Source organism: Procambarus clarkii, chromosome 15 (assembly GCF_040958095.1).
Source record: "Procambarus clarkii isolate CNS0578487 chromosome 15, FALCON_Pclarkii_2.0, whole genome shotgun sequence".
Classification (NCBI taxonomy): Eukaryota; Metazoa; Arthropoda; class Malacostraca; order Decapoda; family Cambaridae; genus Procambarus; species Procambarus clarkii.
Genome location: NC_091164.1, coordinates 49,798,020 through 49,816,818, shown reverse-complemented (window position 1 = coordinate 49,816,818; position 18,799 = coordinate 49,798,020). Strand labels below are relative to the sequence as shown.

At 39.9% G+C, this 18,799-nt stretch overlaps 1 protein-coding gene across 1 annotated transcript in view; it reads right to left on the bottom strand.

The window, feature by feature from the left end:
• The window catches only part of LOC138365096 (uncharacterized), a 103,641-nt gene extending 88,085 nt beyond the window's left edge, over positions 1 to 15,556 (bottom strand). The window contains exon 1 of the mRNA XM_069325209.1: positions 15,341 to 15,556. The gene's annotated coding sequence lies outside the window, so the exon portion shown is untranslated. The remainder of the gene's footprint in view (positions 1 to 15,340) is intronic.
• Positions 15,557 to 18,799: the final 3,243 nt, after the last annotated feature.

Sequence of the window (18,799 nt, the reverse complement as noted above, 5' to 3'; positions counted from 1 at the left end):
TGGGTAGGTTTGATATGAACAAATTTGAAATGAGTTTGTTTGTTTGTTTGTTTCATTTCAAGTTTGAAATGAACAAATCCACAAGAGCCGAGACGATGGTTCGAACCTATGTCCGAGTGTGTGTAATGAAGTAAGGGCGAAGAGGTAGAACAGATTATTGACAGAGCTCAGGTGCATGGGGGAATTGTGTAAAAACCTGGTTTGTGTCTCAGAGAGACTGCAGGATCCGTGGTAGGTCAAGTTGATTTCTCGGTTGCAATTCTTATCCGTGTCATAGCTCAGTCAATTAACCACCATGCTGCGCCGAGTTTATTGTGAAATTCCCCTTGTGCGCATGAAACAAAGTGTTCCCAAAAATTCATTTTTTCTTTGTAAAATGATAAATTCCCTTCCCTGAACATGTCTGTGAGGAGATGGTTCACCAGCTCACTTACAATAGTGCTCTTATGCCTGTGGAGGCCAGTACACTTGTTAAGTGTGCGGACTTAAGCCTTAAGCTTGGTAACCAGCAACTGAAACATCTAGTGTTTGGGCTCATGTGAGAGCCCCAGTCATCAGCAGTCCAGAAATGTTACCCTGGCCGGAGTAGCACGTCTGTGGACAGAGATATGCCGATAGCATCATCTCATAGCATGATGATATGAGAGTAGCAGAGATATGCCGATAGCAACCAGGAGGCCTGGTCGACGACCGGGCCGCGGGGACACTAAGCCCCGGAAGCACCTCAAGGTAACCTCATTGTATGGCTTGAGCGAGACTCAACTTTGCGCGGGAACAGCTAGGCCCGAGGCGTGGGGCGAGCTGTGGGCCACCCGCGCGCTAGCCAATCGTCGTCATGGAAACAGCCGCCATCTTGGTAAACATCTTGAGCCGCCATGTTGGTCGGCCATCTTGGAGTTGCCCTAGGGGCTGTGCTACACCGTCGCTGATTGGTTGAGAGGGGGTAGGCCACTGTATGCCTTCCTCTCATTGGTTATTTCGAGGAGAACGCGGGTGTAAGCGTCATTCTGAACATAACTGCCACTTTGTCAAGACGCTCTCTGTACTCAATTCGGCCAAATTGAGTATAGGGCGTCGTGGTGGCTTGATTACTCAACTGCTTCACCTCCTGCTTCATCGACGACGGGGGTCGTCACAGAATCCGGCCGAATTTCTTGCTTGGATTGGAGAAAGACATTGTGTACAGTGGGTAGAGGTACAGTGATCTGGGATTGTGGAGTAATGTGCATACGAGCAGTAACAGACTTGTAGATCCCATACCAGTGATTATTAATAATACCTGCTAGTACTCTGTAGCAGTCGATGGGAACGGGGAAATTCGTGTCAGAGTTTTAAGGCAAATTTCCCATGTTTGTGTAAGATGCTATCGTTGTGCGCGTCACCTGGGTACGAACGTCTCACTTTACCGGTGGGTCGAGGGTGCGAACCGAGCCGTGTTGTGAGTGGGAGGGGTTCGAGTGGGCGCCAATTGTACGTAAAATACCACGTGATGTACTATCACCGCCTACGCCACCTACTACTGCCGTGACTGAGCCAGCCACCCGTAGTGGCGTGCCTGATGTATGGGAATGGTGTGTAAGCCGGCAGTATGAATGAGTAAATACCTATGTGTGTATTTCTGGTGATCAGTTAGTCTCTTAAAGCTTGAATTCGAAGTCAGGTGTTCCGTCCACATTGTCACGCAGCACCTGTGGAGGTGAAGTGAAGTGTGGACGAGGAGATAATCACCCTTTATTGTCATCTTGTCAGTCCAGAGGGACTTACGTCTTGTGTACACAGACGTACAGTGCGTGTGTGTGTGTGGGTACACACGGGAACAGAGTATACATAGATTAGCCACGGACAGAGAGGATGTCCATGTAATAATTATATTATTCCATTGTGATAATTAAATCATTTTTGATCGTCCGTGGGATGGAGTGATATCATTTCCATGTGTAGTCTTGCAGGTGTGGAATTCCAACACTGAGCGCTCAGGTTAATGTGTGTAACGTCAGTGATTCCTGGCAATGATTATTATGGAGTGTACCACAGTGTGGTCTTAATTTCTTGTATTGTTCCCAGGGACATGACAAGTGTGATATATATATATATATATATATATATATATATATATATATATATATATATATATATATATATATATATGTATATATATATATTGTTGTTAGTTTCTTGATAATCCTTGTTTCAGTGCTGAGGTGATGTTGGTCTGTGAGGATGTCGAGGTGTTGTTCAATGCGGGTACGGATACTATGCTCGATGTTGCTATTTCTCCACTCGTTTGTAGCATGAAGTAGTTGCGTTTTGTTGTCTTTGATTTCATTCTCTGCCTTGTATATCTGATCACGAATCAGATCCTGGTGATATTTTATCGTGAAGGCTTGATTCCTTGCTGCTGGGTTGTGCGCTTTAATATTAGTATATTTTGGTAGCAGTCTTTCCTGTAGACATATATTATTAAATATGACCGAAAAAGTAAGATTAATAATTCTAACACGAATTTTCTCAATCTTTCGTACATTACGCTTCACTGTTGGAGGTAAATCAAAAATCAATTCTCCAAAATTCATTTTTATTTCTAGTCTGACGCGACACGGGCGCGTTTCGTAAAACTTATTACATTTTCAAAGACTTTAGTTCACAAATACACAACTGATTAGAACTTACGTATCTCCGATTTTATATCTACATTTGAGTGAGGTGGGAGGGGTGATGTGGCATTAACACAAGACAGAACAAGAGGGGATATTAATAGGGTATTAAAAGTATCAACACAAGACAGAACACAAACAATGGGTATTGAATAGAAGTGTTTGTAGAAAGCCTATTGGTCCATATTTCTTGATGCTTCTATATTGGAGCGGAGTCTTGAGGTGGGTAGAATATAGTTGTGCAATAATTGGCTGTTGATTGCTGGTGTTGACTTCTTGATGTGTAGTGCCTCGCAAACGTCAAGCCGCCTGCTATCGCTGTATCTATCGATGATTTCTGTGTTGTTTACTAGGATTTCTCTGGCGATGGTTTGGTTGTGGGAAGAGATTATATGTTCCTTAATGGAGCCCTGTTGCTTACAGTATGCATCGTTAAACGCCTAGAAAGAGATGTTGTTGTCTTGCCTATATACTGGGTTTTTTGGAGCTTACAGTCCCCAAGTGGGCATTTGAAGGCATAGACGACGTTAGTCTCTTTTAAAGCGTTCTGTTTTGTGTCTGGAGAGTTTCTCATGAGTAGGCTGGCCGTTTTTCTGGTTTTATAGTAAATCGTCAGTTGTATCCTCTGATTTTTGTCTGTAGGGATAACGTTTCTATTAACAATATCTTTCAGGACCCTTTCCTCCGTTTTATGAGCTGTGGAAAAGAAGTTCCTGTAAAATAGTCTAATAGGGGGTATAGGTTAATATATCCCCTCTTAATATCCCCTCTTGTTCTGTCTTGTGTTAATGCCACATCAATTCTCCCACCTCACTCAAATGTAGATATAAAATCGGAGATACGTAAGTTCTAATCAGTTGTGTATTTGTGAACTAAAGTCTTTGAAAATGTAATAAGTTTTACGAAACGCGCCCGTGTCGCGTCAGACTAGAAATAAAAATGAATTTTGGAGAATTGATTTTTGATTTACCTCCAACAGTGAAGCGTAATGTACGAAAGATTGAGAAAATTCGTGTTAGAATTATTAATCTTACTTTTTCGGTCATATTTAAGAATATATGTCTACAGGAAAGACTGCTACCAAAATATAATAATATTAAAGCGCACGACCCAGCAGCAAGGAATCATGCCTTCACGATAAAATATCGCCAGGATCTGATTCGTGATCAGATATACAAGGCAGAGAATGAAATCAAAGACAACAAAACGCAACTACTTCATGCTGCAAACGAGTGGAGAAATAGCAACATCGACCATAGTATCCGTACCCGCATTGAACAACACCTCGATATTATATATATATATATAAATATATATATATATATATATATATATATATATATATATATATATATATATATATATATATATATATATATATATATATATATATATATGTATTGTGGTTGCAGTATTAACATAATTTTGGTAAAATTTGGTGAGTGACGAGGCTGTCTGGAGAGACCGCCATCGCTCTGTCGAGTAAGGTAACTCTCGAGTGTGTTTATCGGCATGCGGGATCGATAAATCACTCACCCATATGATTTAACGAGTGCGAGATCTCCTTAGTGTTCCCAATAACGTATGATAACTGTAGGCTACATGTGTCAGCAATAATTATATATATATATATAATCGTAGTGTCACGGTGCCCAGTGTTATTGTGTTATTTACTGTGGTGATTGCAATGTGTGGACCTATGTTCTAGGGGTTATTGAGAGCACTGGGGTCATTTGCAACAGGAAGTGTGTGCAGTATTCTAATATTTGGAAATTATAGTACTTGCCGTGTATGTTATTGCAAAGGGGTTGTTATTTGATGGTGATTGTTGCTAGAGTTGAGCAATCACCGTATGTGATTGCAGTTCAGTAAAGTCATTGTGGGGCAGTGTTCTAGAGGGTTCATGTCCTGTATATTATTTTATTAGGTTCTGCAGAATTGTCATTGCAACCGCATTGTAACGTAAATCACTGTGATTTGTTAGTGTGATTTGTCATTGTCGTGGGTGAACTCGGCTGTAGACGAGTACTTGGGTACACATATATTCTCCTGTTTATCTGGTAGGACATCGAAGTCCAGTATTCAGTGAGGTGATGCGAGGCAATTAATATAACGTAACCAAGGGAATGCCCATTGCTGTAAGAGAATTTGTTCTTTACAATTTGAGTAACGTAGAATACGTTTGGGTTAATTTACTTTCCTGCAAGCAGCTACGGTAGTCTCAAGGAGCCTAGCCGTCAGCCGGATAAGAATTAGAGAAATGAAAATATTCTAGATCTGGTCTTTACGAACAATGAAGACATTATCAGAGACATTACAATATCAGATACCACATACTCAGATCACAAGCTCATTGAAGTGCAAATGACCATCAATACTCAGAATAGACCTAAAACGTTGATAAAGCGAGAGGGGCTATTCAGTAAATTCAATTTTAATAATAAAAGGATAGACTGGGAGATAATAAACAGGGAACTTACAAACATTCCATGGGAAACTGTTCTAAGTAATACAAGTCCTACAGAAGGAATAGAAAACCTGACTTTGGAAGCGTATCAAGCCTGTCTGAAACATGTTCCTTTGAGGAAAGCCAGAAAGAGATCCAACGTAGAAAGAGAACGCAGACGACACTATAAACGCAGGAAAAAAATAACGGAACTGATTATGCAGACACAAATTTCCTGTCAAAGAAGGAATAATTTAAATAGGGAGATTGAAGAAATCGAGCGAAAATTGAAACACTCATATGAAACTGAAGAAAGGCAGTTAGAACAGAAAGCAAATCAGGAAATAAAGAAAAATCCAAAATATTTCTTCACATGCGAAATCAAAAGCAAAAACCACTGCCAGTATTGGACCTATTCATACAAGTGAAGGTTCATACACGGAGGATGACAAAGAAATTAGTGAAATCCTAAAAAAGCAGTATGAGGACATGTTTAGCACTCAAATAAACATGAAAGTGGAAGATCCAGACAATTTCTTTATGCGGGATATTCAAACCCCTGTAAATATAACTGATATCAACACGAGCGCACTAAATTTTGAAAGAGAAATTGAAAACATGCCCATGCACTTGGCCCCAGGTCCAGACTCATGGAATTCAATATTTATAAAGAAATGCAAAGTGCCGGTAGCACAGGCACTCAGTATAGTGTGGAGGAAGAGCTTGGACACGGGGGAGATACCAGATGCACTTAAAGTAGCAGACATAGCCCCTCTACACAAGGGAGGGAGCAAAGCATTGGCAAAGAATTATAGACCAGTTGCACTAACATCGCACATCATAAAAGTATTTGAGAGAGTGATAAGGAGTCAGGTCACCAATTTCATGGAGACCAATGACCTTCACAACCCAGGCCAACATGGGTTTCGAGCGGGAAGATCGTGCCTCTCAAAGCTACTTGAGCAATAAGAAAGTCACTGAGGAATTAGAAGAAAAACAGAATGCTGATGTGATATACACGGACTTCGCAAAGGCTTTCGATAAATGTGACCATGGCGTGACAGCACACAAAATGAAGTCAATGGGAATAACCGGTAAAGTAGGACGCTGGATACTCAGTTTTCTGTCAAACAGGACTCGGCGAGTAATGGTCAACCATATAAAATCTAGTCCAAGTGCAGTTGAAAGCTCTGTACCTCAGGGTACAGTCCTTGCACCGCTGCTTTTCCTTATTCTCATATCAGATATAGACAAAAATACAAGTCACAGCTTCGTATCATCCTTTGCAGATGACACAAAAATCAGTATGAAAATTACCTCGGCTGAAGACATTGAAAAACTTCAAGCTGATCTTAATAAAGTTTTCGAATGGGCATCAGAAATAACATGATGTTTAACAGTGATAAATTCCAGGTACTCAGGTATGGTAAAAATGAGGACCTTAAACATAATACAGAGTACAAAACACAATCAAATGTACCCATAGTAGGAAAACAGCATGTAAAGGATTTGGGAATAATAATGTCTGACGACCTAACGTTTAAGGAGCATAACCAAGCAAATATTGCGACAGCCAGAAAAATGATAGGATGGATTACGAGAACTTTCAAATCCAGGGATCCCATCACAATGGTTGTACTCTTCAAGTCACTTGTGTTGTCCCGTCTTGAGTACTGCTCAGTACTCACTTCCCCCTTCAGAGCAGGAGAGATTGCTGAAATAGAGGGAATACAGAGAACATATACGGCAAGCATAGACGCGATAAAGCACCTAAATTATTGGGATCGTCTCAAAGCCCTCCAAATGTACTCACTAGAAAGAAGACGAGAGAGATATCAAATAATATACACCTGGAAGAGACTGGAGGGCCAAGTACCAAATCTACACAGTAAAATAACAACGTACTGGAGTGAATGACATGGAAGAAAATGCAGAATAGAACCAGTGAAGAGCAGGGGTGCCATAGGCACAGTCAGAGAACACTGTATAAACATCAGAGGTCCCCGGTTGTTCAACACCCTCCCAGCAAGCATAAGAAATATTGCCGGAACAACCGTGGACTTTTTCAAGAGGAAACTAGATTTATTCCTCCAAGGAGTGCCGGACCAACCGGGCTGTGGTGGGTATGTGGCCCTGTGGGCCGCTCCAAGCAACAGCCTAGTGGACCAAACTCTCACAAGCCAAGCCTGGCCTTGGGCCGGGCTTGGGGAGTAGAAGAACTCCCAGAACCCCATCAACCAGGTATCAACCAGTATTGTCTGTCGTAATTAATGGTCAGTGGGCCGGGTAATTGACGTGTTTCAGGAAGTCAAAGTAATTAACCTCGATCCTTGTTTGATCGACTCACACGAATGCTCCATTGTTCCATTAACGTAACGTCATTATTTATCTGTTCGGAAGTACCGGCACTTGATTGACTCGTGGGAGGAGTAACGTCATTTTAGAATAACGTAAACGTGGAGCTAATTACTGTTATTAGCCACCTGAATTGGTCTGAGTATGGAAGGCTTAGACGGAATTCATACCTTAATGTAAATTGCTGAGCCAGTGTGAAAGGTTGCATATTTTTATTGTTTAATTATTGATCTTGAGGATAATAATTAATTACTCTAAAGGTAATCATGAGTGATTACCGTTCTCTTAGCACTTTGGACATTGTAAATCAGAGTTTACCATCGCTGAGTGATTAGTAACTGATTAACGTAAATTAACGTAACTAGTAAAGAGATTAATCAGCTGTCTGGTAGTACAGGGATTAATTAATGGAATTTTCTCACTGAATGCTCGACAGGTAGAGTTGTGTAATTTCTGCGTTACTAGTGACAGTTGTAAGAGTTATTAAATTAACGTAAATGTTATTTTGTTATTAACGTAAATGTTATTGTGTTATTAACGTAAATCAATTGTTATTGATTGTTGATCGTCTGTGGCACGGAGTGTTAACATAAGGATTAATTTGAGGAAGGGTTGCTGGAGTTGCCAGTAAACCCATTAGTTATTGTTGTCATTGAAAGACTACAGATTTGATTGCATTGCATCCGCCATTGCAGGTGTAGACTGCACTGAGGCGTAGAACAGTTAGGAGGTTACTGGAGACGTGTTTCAAAACTCACTGTGTCATTTGTTGTAATTGTGATTATAGATCTGTTAGTTCTTGTTTCTTGATTGATGCCTGTGTTCACGCTTATATTCGAGTTAGTTCATTATGCAGTCCGAGGGGCTGGTGTCTAGCTGTCATTGATAGTGTCACAGGAAGGATTTCGAGTAACGTCATTGACATTTCTTTTTGTTTTGTTGTAGTAGTTAGTACTTTATTGAATAAACTAAGTTGTTATGGTTAATACTGTCTTTTCGTTACACCCCACACATTATTATTGTTATGCAGGTGTTCTTCACACTCGACTAATAAAATTGAGACCGATTCTGAGTTTTGGACCAAATATACGGCACAACACAAATTATTGTTGTGAGCCCAGGACCTACTCGTTAGATTCGCTTCGGCAATTGGCGAAGGTCGACGACCAAGTGGAGGGGATTTCAATTTTTATTGGGGTCTTGGCGTTTGCTCGCGCCTAGTCAATTGTTCATACATGGTCCCAAAGTGAGGAATGAGCTGTTTACTACACTGGTGTGTTAGCTAAGCAAGTCCTTCCTCAGGCGACCTAATTGAATATCACGACAGGAATAAAGGTTAAAGAATAAAGAAAATTCTTAGAAATTTTCCGAGCTCAATTCCTTATACCAATTTCATTTATTCCACCACTTAAAACTCTCACAGTATCTATGTAAAAATAAATACCAAATTCCACTTACTTTGGCTCTGGGGACGTGGACAAGGTGCGCTGTGATGTCATCAGGGGCTGGTCGCCTGTGCGTGACACGCCCAGACACAGTCTCGCGGGCCATTCAAGCACCAGATGTTGGCACAAATATATTTTCAATTATCTGTTTTATGTATTTCCAATTTGGTTTTATTTGTTTGTTTTTTTATCGTATATGATGCATATTTGCATCCTTTACAATATGTATACAGCAGAATGTTCATAATGTTCCATGAAACTGTGATACATGTGTCAGTAATGTGTCAACAATAAATGTTTATTGTCGCAATATTACGTGTTAAAAATTCACTAAAATTACAATATGTACAGTTTCACACATTACACAGTAACACACTGTATTACACACTCAGTACTTCGGAAGTGAGTAATAATCAACGAAGTAGTCCAGGGTACACAGTGCGACTTCGCTCTCGTTGCACCAGGTACAGATAGAATTTCGCTTCCTGTTTCTTTGTTCTGTGTGTGTGCAAATAACGCACTCATGTACACCCTTGGCATTAGTACCTGTAGGTAGTATGTAGCCAAGCTTGTAAAATGTAAGGTAGTCTTGAAAAGATTACAGGAAAAGATCAATTTGTAAGGTAGTCGTGAAAAGATCGCCTTGTAAGGTTCCACACAGGAAGAGATTCAGCCAGCCTCAAAGAGTGTCTGTCAGTCTGGAAGAGATTCAGCTATTCTTGAAAATATCTATGGAAAACACCACCATGGAAGCCGCCAACACTGCTCATCTATGCTACTTGTATCAGATGCATCATCACTGAATGCAGAAAACGATTCATCTATGTATCATCTAAATAAATTGGAGATAGCATAGATGGGCAAGGGTGGCGCTCAGAGCTACAACTGGATACGCTCGCTGTATCGTCCTCATAGGTGCTGTAACACTTGCATCTGATCTTTGTGTTAGGTCCTATTGCGTCTAGCTTCACCAATATTATGACCCTTATATTCTTCAAACATTAAGGATTGAATTTCACCGACAAAGCACGATCTTTCAACTTGCGTCGGACAGGTGTTTGGGAGCCAGAGGCGCGTGTGCCACTCGGTACTAGCCCAGCCAGTAGCCCTAGGGCATAAGGGGAATTTTTTCCTAGATGGCTACCTCTCACTGGAGGTCCTAAGAGTTCATTTCGTACACAACCAACCTCGCACACATTTAGAATGGGTACGAAAAAATCAAAACGAGCTTTCTCGGTTGGCAAATCGCGTATTCTCGGTTGGCGCAGTTAAGTGGTTAAGGAGCGTCTGGGATCTTCTCTGATGTAGGTTCGAACCCTCTTCACGGCCCTTGTGGATTTATTTATTTATTTAATTTATATACAAGAAGGTACATTGTGTTTGAGAATACATAGCATAGTATTTACAATCTTGTAAAGCCACTAGTACGCGCAGTGTTTCGGGCAGGTCATTATCTAACTATTACCTAACAGATAATTTTAAGTAGGTAAATTCTAGCAGAATTAATAAAATGATAACAGATACATTGCAAGGAAAAAAATGAGATGAGAGAGAATAGTAAGTATATTAAAGCACATTGGTATATTAAAGCTCTGGTTGATTACATTGACAACTTGATTGTTAATTTAAACAAGATTAACAGACACCATACAGCAGCTTGATAGCACATATAAGAAGACAGCAATGATCACAATGGTAAAGCAATATTCATTTATTACTTTTATGTTCTTTGAACACAATCTTTTGAATAATAATAATATTTTTAATATTATTATTTATACACATAAAATCACACTAACGTGATATACATCAATGAGAAAATTCACTCGGGTTGTGAGGCGATGCGAACCTGCAATGTTTGCGTCACCTCACAGCCCCAGTGGACCGTTCATTGATGTACATTGATGTACATCAAAGCAGCTTATAGAGTGGGTACCAAATCATCTGGTACTAATAACAGGCGAATTCGTTTAAAATTAGATAGCTGCTCCCGCAAGACTGATCTTATCTCATCTGCAGTTGCTAGTAAATCCACTATTTATGTGAATGAATGTCTGACCAGGTGCAGGCAAAATCTCTTTTTTAAACTGCGTGGCTTCTGCAAAAATTCCCCTACAATTAAACACTGTTTTGTGCGAGATGGTAAAATTATAGCTAGGAGGACTGACACTGGAAAAACCTATTCAATAACCACAGAAGCTCACCTTAATTCTTTCCTCAATGACTGTGGGATATCTGCTGTATAGCCTGAATTCAAATTATAATCTCATTTAACTACCTTTGTGTACTCTAGCTCTGCCTTTCCCTTCAAAAGGTTTTAACTTTAGTTAAAAAAAAAAAGAATATTGTCATCTTTATTATTGTCTTTTTTTCTTTTTACTCCCATGTTCCATAGTACACTGGCTTTGCCTGTGTCCTCTAGTATTAACTTCATTATCCAGTGTTCCTGAGTGTATCTCTATTTAAACTACCTCAGTTTGTTTTAGTGTAACTTTAGTATTCAACTATAGTGTACTTATAATAGTATAGTAAGCATGCTTTTCATCTTATAGATTTCATAATTGTTTTTTTACTGTTTTGGTCATCTATTGTTATTAATTATTCTAGTTAATTTTTTACATTCCTAGTTCCCATTAAGTTTTTTTTCTTTTTACTTAAAATTACCATTAAGTTTATTTTACTTTAGAATTTTTAATCTACTTTTTTCTTTGTTTTCTATTTTGTAATTTGCCATTCTTGCCTTGTTTTCCTGCAAACAGCCTTTTTATGCAGACAAGTATAGACCCAGAACTAAACCTCTTATCCACTATCTATGACAATCATCACTTCAATGATCAAAATTGCAGATATTTTACAGCACATGATGTAAACAATGTATTAACAGATAATCACAATATCTCTGTAATCAACTTGAACGTTAGATCCCTAGGTAAACACTTCGATGATGTTAGTGCCTTGATTGAAACTATTGACAACAAATTCTCTTATTATACTTACTGAAACGTGGTTGAAAGAGGATAATACTCAACTCTTTAACATGCCTAACTACTCGGCAATTCACAACTGTCGTCAAATGCAGAGAGGTGGTGGTACTGCTCTTTACTACCACCAAGAACTAACATGCTTAAAAAATAATTAGAACTAGAGACTGCTGTGGGGAGTATATGTTCCCCAGTTTCAGAGTCAAGGGTGCCGAGTCTGTCCTGTCTGTGGGAGCAATCTATAGAATTCCTAACACTGATGTGTCTGAATTCAACTCAAACCTTAGAAATCTAATACTAGATAACAGATTGAACAAAAACCATCTAATTATCGCAGGGGACTTTAATATTGACCTCTGCGAGCCTGAACACCCTACTGCTGTTAGCTTCCTCAACTGTATGAATTCCTGCTTCCTCATACCCTTAATCACTAGATCAACTAGAATCACTGATAGTACTGCTACGACTCTAGATCACATCTGGACCAACATAACCTCTCCGCTTACTTCAGGTATAATCACCGATAGCACTACAAACCATTACCCCACATTTCTCTTAACTAACATTAGCAAACCACCTCTAGAGACAAGGGAGTTAAGCTTTAGGCTGCACAATGAAACTGCTATAAACAATTTTATAACTGCTGCTGATAATGTCAACTGGGAGTCCGAGTTAGGTAACATAGGGGACATCAACCTAGCAGTGCAATCTTTTCTACAAACAACTCTTAGCCTTTATAACACCCACTGTCCTATGCTTACAAAACAAGTCACAAGCAAAAGGCTTAACAATCCTTGGCTTACTAAGGGAATACTTAAATCCATTAACAAAAAACACGACCTTGAGAAGAAGTATAGGCTAGGAACAGTCTCAAAGAATTACTCGTTATTGCTATCTAAAATAATTAGACGAGCCAAAACTAAATTCTATGAAGATAAATTTACCCAAATAAAGAGCAACATTAAGAAAACTTGGAGCACAATTTCACAAATATTGGGATCAAAGAAGATTTTAAATAACAAACCAACACTCCTTTCCAATAACGTTGGTCAGCTTTCAGCCTCTGATTCTGCTATTGAGTTCAATAGGTTCTTCTCTTCCATTGGGTCATCCCTTGCAAATGATATTCCATCTTCCTGTACTGATGTTAAGGACTGTCTTACAGTAACTATCCACAGTCTCTGTACCTAAAGCCTACTAGTTCCACTGATGTCAATGAAATAATCCTTTCCCTTAAAACCAAGTCTAGTGCCCTCGAGGAGATACCAACTTTAATTTACAAAAAAGCCTCCAATCTCTAGCCCCTGCTATTGCATTGCTCTTCAACAAGTCACTTGAACTCCAAACCTTTCCTGACATTCTAAAAAAAGCAAGAGCAACCCCTGTCCACAAATGTGGTGATCTCACAGATGTTAACAACTACAGACCTATATCAATCCTGCCTAACTTGTCAAAAATATTCGAAAAACTAATCTACAAGCAGCTTTACTCTTTTCTAGCCAAACACAATATACTTAGCTCTTGTCAATATGGCTTCAGACCCAAAAAAAGCACTAACGATGCACTTATTAGTATGATTAACTTAATTCACGCAGCTCTTGATAAAAAGGAGTTTCCTGTTGGGTTATTTGTGGACCTGCGTAAGGCTTTTGACACTGTCAACCATCAAAACCTTCTTCTTAAATTATATCATTATGGAGTCAGACGACACTCCCTGCAATACCTCAAATCTTATCTTACTGACAGGCTCCAGTATGTTTCTCTGAATAATTCAATTTCTCCCACCCTACCCATCAACATTGATGTTCCTCAGGGCAGCATACTTGGCCCTCTCCTCTTTCTCATCTACATTAATGACCTTCCAAATGCCTCCCAACACCTCAAACCTATTGCTGACGACACAACCTTCATTTACTTCAGTCCTGACCCCCTTGCTCTAAATGCCACAGTAAATACTGAGCTAGAGAAAGTCCATCTTTGGCTAACTGCCAACAAACTCACCCTTAACATTGACAAAACGTTTTATATTCTGTTTGGCAATAAATCCTCTAATCAGATAAATCTCAAAATAAATAATACCCAAATTTGTAACAAATTAGATGGCAAGTTCCTTGGCGTTCTCATCGACCACAAGCTGAATTTCCAGGGACACATTCTAAATATATCAAAAAAAGTTTCAAAAACTGTTGGCATTCTTTCTAAGATCAGATATTATGTACCCCGCCCTGCCCTGGTTACTCTCTATTACTCCCTCATCAATCCATACCTCAACTATGGTATTTGTGCTTGGGGTTCTACTACCCAAAATCATTTACGTCCTCTAATTACCCAACACAAAGCTGCTATTAGGACAATATCCAACTCTGGCCCCAGACATCACTCGGTACCCTTACTCAAATCTCTGAATATGTTAGATATTAAGTCATTGCACATTCTCTCTTGTGTATTATACATATATAAAACGCTGAACTGTAATGCCAATCCTGACCTCAAAAGCTTCATTGAAGGTTGTAACAGAACCCATGAGCACCACACCAGAAATAAATACAGTTTTGATATTCCTAGAGTACGACTTAATCAAACTAGAAATGCTCTACAAATCAAGGGACCCAGAATGTGGAATGACCTTCCCAACCATGTTAAAGACTGTACCTCTCTCAACCAGTTTAAGATAAAAACTAAACACTACCTAATAAATTCCCTGTAACCTACCTCACTCCTCTATTGTCAACCCATGTCTGTTATTTTTTTTTAATCAACACTTTTTGTCAACCTATTGTATTTGTGCTGCTTTTTCAGTCATGTTCCCCCTTTTTTTTTTTTATCTTTATTTGTATTTGTTCTCAACACTTTTTATTCTTTATGCTCAATTAGTATTAGTTCTAGATATTAATGTTTTTCTTGCCCGAAACGCATTGCATAATAGTGGCTTTAGGCATTGTATGTACTAGCTCTATCTATATATCAATCCATTAATGTAACATCACTTGTATGTATGTACCTTACCTGAATAAACATATTTATTTATTTATTTATTTACATCTCCTTAGTGCGATTTTCTGTGTATCTGAAGATGGGCATACGGTGTTCAACTACAATACTTAACCCCTTCACCTGAGTGCTTAGGGGCCTTACGTAAAACTTGGACTGGCTTCAGGACTTCCTGTGATATCAGTAGAAATCTGATTTTAAGACTTTTAGGAAGTCAGTGGTGGTACAGTGGTAGAGTATACAGATGGCAATGCCTTGGTCGTGGGTTTGCAACACCACAGTGTCCCAGTGGATTTTCTCTATTATTATTATAAAAATTATCATATTCGATAGGCCAATGTCCACACCCCAACACTGCCATAGGCCAATGTCCACACCCCAACACTGCCATAGGTCAATGTCCACACCCCAACAATTGCATGCTGGGGTGTAAGACAATGGTGGAGCAGAAAGTACTCAAGTACTTACTGAGAATGATGAGAGTGCGAGGAACAAGGTGGTCAGGTGGAGCCAGTGACTCCTTCCTTCAACAGTTTTGTCTCTCTCGTGGTATATCCTCAATGTCTTCAGTGGTGTGGCCTCACCACACACTTACACTGCCATAAGTGTCCTGAGAGTACTGTGGGAGGGACAATTTGGCGGGTATTGTGGACACAGGTCTTTACGACAGGCGAACCTCACGAGTCCTGGAGACGTCTATAGCAACCTTTGTTGTGATGACGTCACTCGCTCGCTCGCTTACTCGCCACGTCGCTCTTCCCATTTTCTTTGGTTACTGATCTTTGATGACGTTTAACCTGAGAGCCACTAATACTGGTGGCCTCAACGAGGACAGGAAGTTGGCGGCTTGTCAAAGGTCCTACCCATTTGCCTGGATGATCTTTTCTATCTGTATTTTAAACCCCAGTAGAGTTTTGGTGTTTATCTTACCTACTCCTTGGCGGGTAAGCTGTTCCACAGGTTTACAACCATACGGGTGAAGAAGCCTCTCCTGTTTTCTGTCCTACATTGTGGCTTGTTGAGCTTGAACCCGTTGCTCCTCGTTCGTATTACATCTGACCTTTTGAAGAAAGTGTCCGGACTGACATCGTCCAAATTGTTGACTTGTGATGGACTCTACTACCGGGACCCTGGACTGTACTACCAGGACCCTGGACTGTACTACCGGGACCCTGGACTGTACTACCGGGACCCTGGACTGTACTACCGGGACCCTGGACTGTACTACCGGGACCCTGGACTGTACTACCGGGACCCTGGACTGTACTACCGGGACCCTGGACTGTACTACCGGGACCCTGGACTGTACTACCGGGACCCTGGACTGTACTACCGGGACCCTGGACTGTACTACCGGGACCCTGGACTGTACTACCGGGACCCTGGACTGTACTACCGGGACCCTGGACTGTACTACTGGTGTAAGGGGGGCTAGCCTTTAACCCTCACTTTCCTGGTTAAATGCTGGTCGTTACTAAGTAAAACTATATACAGGAACCAAGTACCTTCCTGAATCCGGCCCCTGGAGTATGTGCTGTGTAGCCTAAAAGTTCACCTCGTCAAGATCTAAACATTTGACAGTTTAGATGTCACGACTGGAGGATACTGTACCCTTCTATGTTATACTGCAACTCTGAAGTTCTCCGCCACCACCTGCTACCCACTGATTAGTTTCCTCAATTGACGGTGGAGCAGGATACCCTCAACTAGGCATAAACCCCGAAAATGGATCCCCAGTTATCGAAAAAGGATGGGATAAGATTTCGACGTTAGTGTAGGAATTAAATCTAAGTACAAAGGGACTATCTTTGGTATTAAATAAATGCTTGCTGGCTTACAGGGCAGTTATAGCCCCGCTCCTGTGCCAGTAAGTCCGTTACGGGCTCACCATAGCCCGTGCTACTTTGGAACTTTTGTTGTAAGTAGCTGAATCTAAAGCAGCAGCAGGCTTACAGGGGGAACCCAAGTTTCAAACACGGGGACTTAAGATTCAGATCAGATGTTTATTCAGGTAAGGTATATACATACAAGTGATGTTACATTAATGGATTGATATATAGATAGAGCTAGTACATACAATGCCTAAAGCCACTATTACGCAATGCGTTTCGGGCAAGAAAAACATTAATATCTAGAACTTAATACTAATTGAGCATAAAGAATAAAAAGTGTTGAGAACAAATACAAATAAAGATAAAAAAAGGGGGAACATGACTGAAAAGCAGCACAAATACAATAGGTTGACAGTGTTGATAAAAAAAAAAAAAAAAAAAAAAAAAATAACAGACATGGGTTGACAATAGAGGAGTGAGGTAGATTACAAGGAATGTATTAGGTAGTGTTTAGTTTTTATCTTAAACTGGTTGAGAGAGGTACAGTCTTTAACATGGTTGGGAAGGTCATTCCACATTCTGGGCCCCTTGATTTGCAGAGCATTTCTAGTTTGATTAAGACGTACTCTAGGAATATCAAAACTGTATTTATTTCTGGTGTGGTGCTCATGGGTTCTGTTACAACCTTCTATGAAGCTTTTAAGAACAGGATTGGCATTATAGTTTAGCGTTTTATATATGTATAATACACATGAGAGAATGTGCAGTGACTTAATATCTAACATATTCAGAGATTTGAGTAGGGGTACCGAGTGATGTCTGGGGCCAGAGTTGGATATTGTTCTAATAGCAGCTTTGTGTTGGGTAATTAGAGGACGTAAGTGATTTTGGGTAGTAGAACCCCAAGCAGAAATACCATAGTTGAGATAAGGATAGATAAGGGAGTAATAGAGAGTCACCAGGGCAGGGCGTGGTACATAATATCTGATCTTAGAAAGAATGCCCACAGTTTTTTAAACTTGTTTTGATATATTTAGAATGTGTCCCTGGAAATTCAGCTTGTGGTCAATGAGAATGCCAAGGAATTTGCCATCTAATTTGTTACAAATTTGGGTATTGTTTATTTTGAGATTTATTTGATTAGAGGATTTATTGCCAAACAGAATATAGAAAGTTTTGTCAATGTTAAGGGTGAGTTTGTTGGCAGTTAGCCAAAGATGGACTTTATTTAGCTCAGTATTTACTGTGGCATTTAGAGCAAGAGGGTCAGGACTGGAGTAAATGAAGGTTGTGTCGTCAGCAAATAGAATTGGTTTGAGGTGTTGGGAGGCATTTGGAAGGTCATTAATGTAGATGAGAAAGAGGAGAGGGCCAAGTATGCTGCCCTGAGGAACACCAATGTTGATGGGTAGGGTGGGAGAAATTGTATTATTCACAGAAACATATTGGACCCTGTCAGTAAGGTAGGACTCGAGGTATTGTAGGGAGTGTCCTCTGACTCCATAATGATGTAATTTAAGAAGGTTATGGTGGTTGACAGTATCAAAAGCTTTACGCAGGTCCACAAATAACCCAACAGGGAACTCCTTTTTATCAAGAGCTGTATGAATCGAGTTAAGCATACTAATAAGTGCATCGTTAGTGCTTTTTTTGGGTCTGAAGCCATATTGGCAAGGGCTAAGTATATTGAGTTTGGCTAGATATGAGTAAAGCTGCTTATATATAAGTTTTTCAAAATTTTTTGACAAGTTTGGCAGGATTGATATAGGTCTGTAGTTGTTAACATCTGTGGGGTCACCACATTTGTGGACAGGCGTTACTCTCGCTTTTTTTAGAATATCTGGAAAGGTTTGGAGTTCAAGTGACTTGTTGAAGAGCAAAGCAATAGCAGGGGCTAAAGATCTGGAGGCTTTTTTGTAAATTAAAGTTGGTATCTCCTCAAGGGCACCAGACTTGGTTTTAAGGGAAAGGATTATCTCATTGACGTCAGTGGAGTTAATAGGCTTTAGGTACAGAGACTGTGGATAGTTACCTGTAAGATAGTCCTTAATGTCAGTACTGGAAGATGGAATATCATTTGCAAGGGATGAACCAA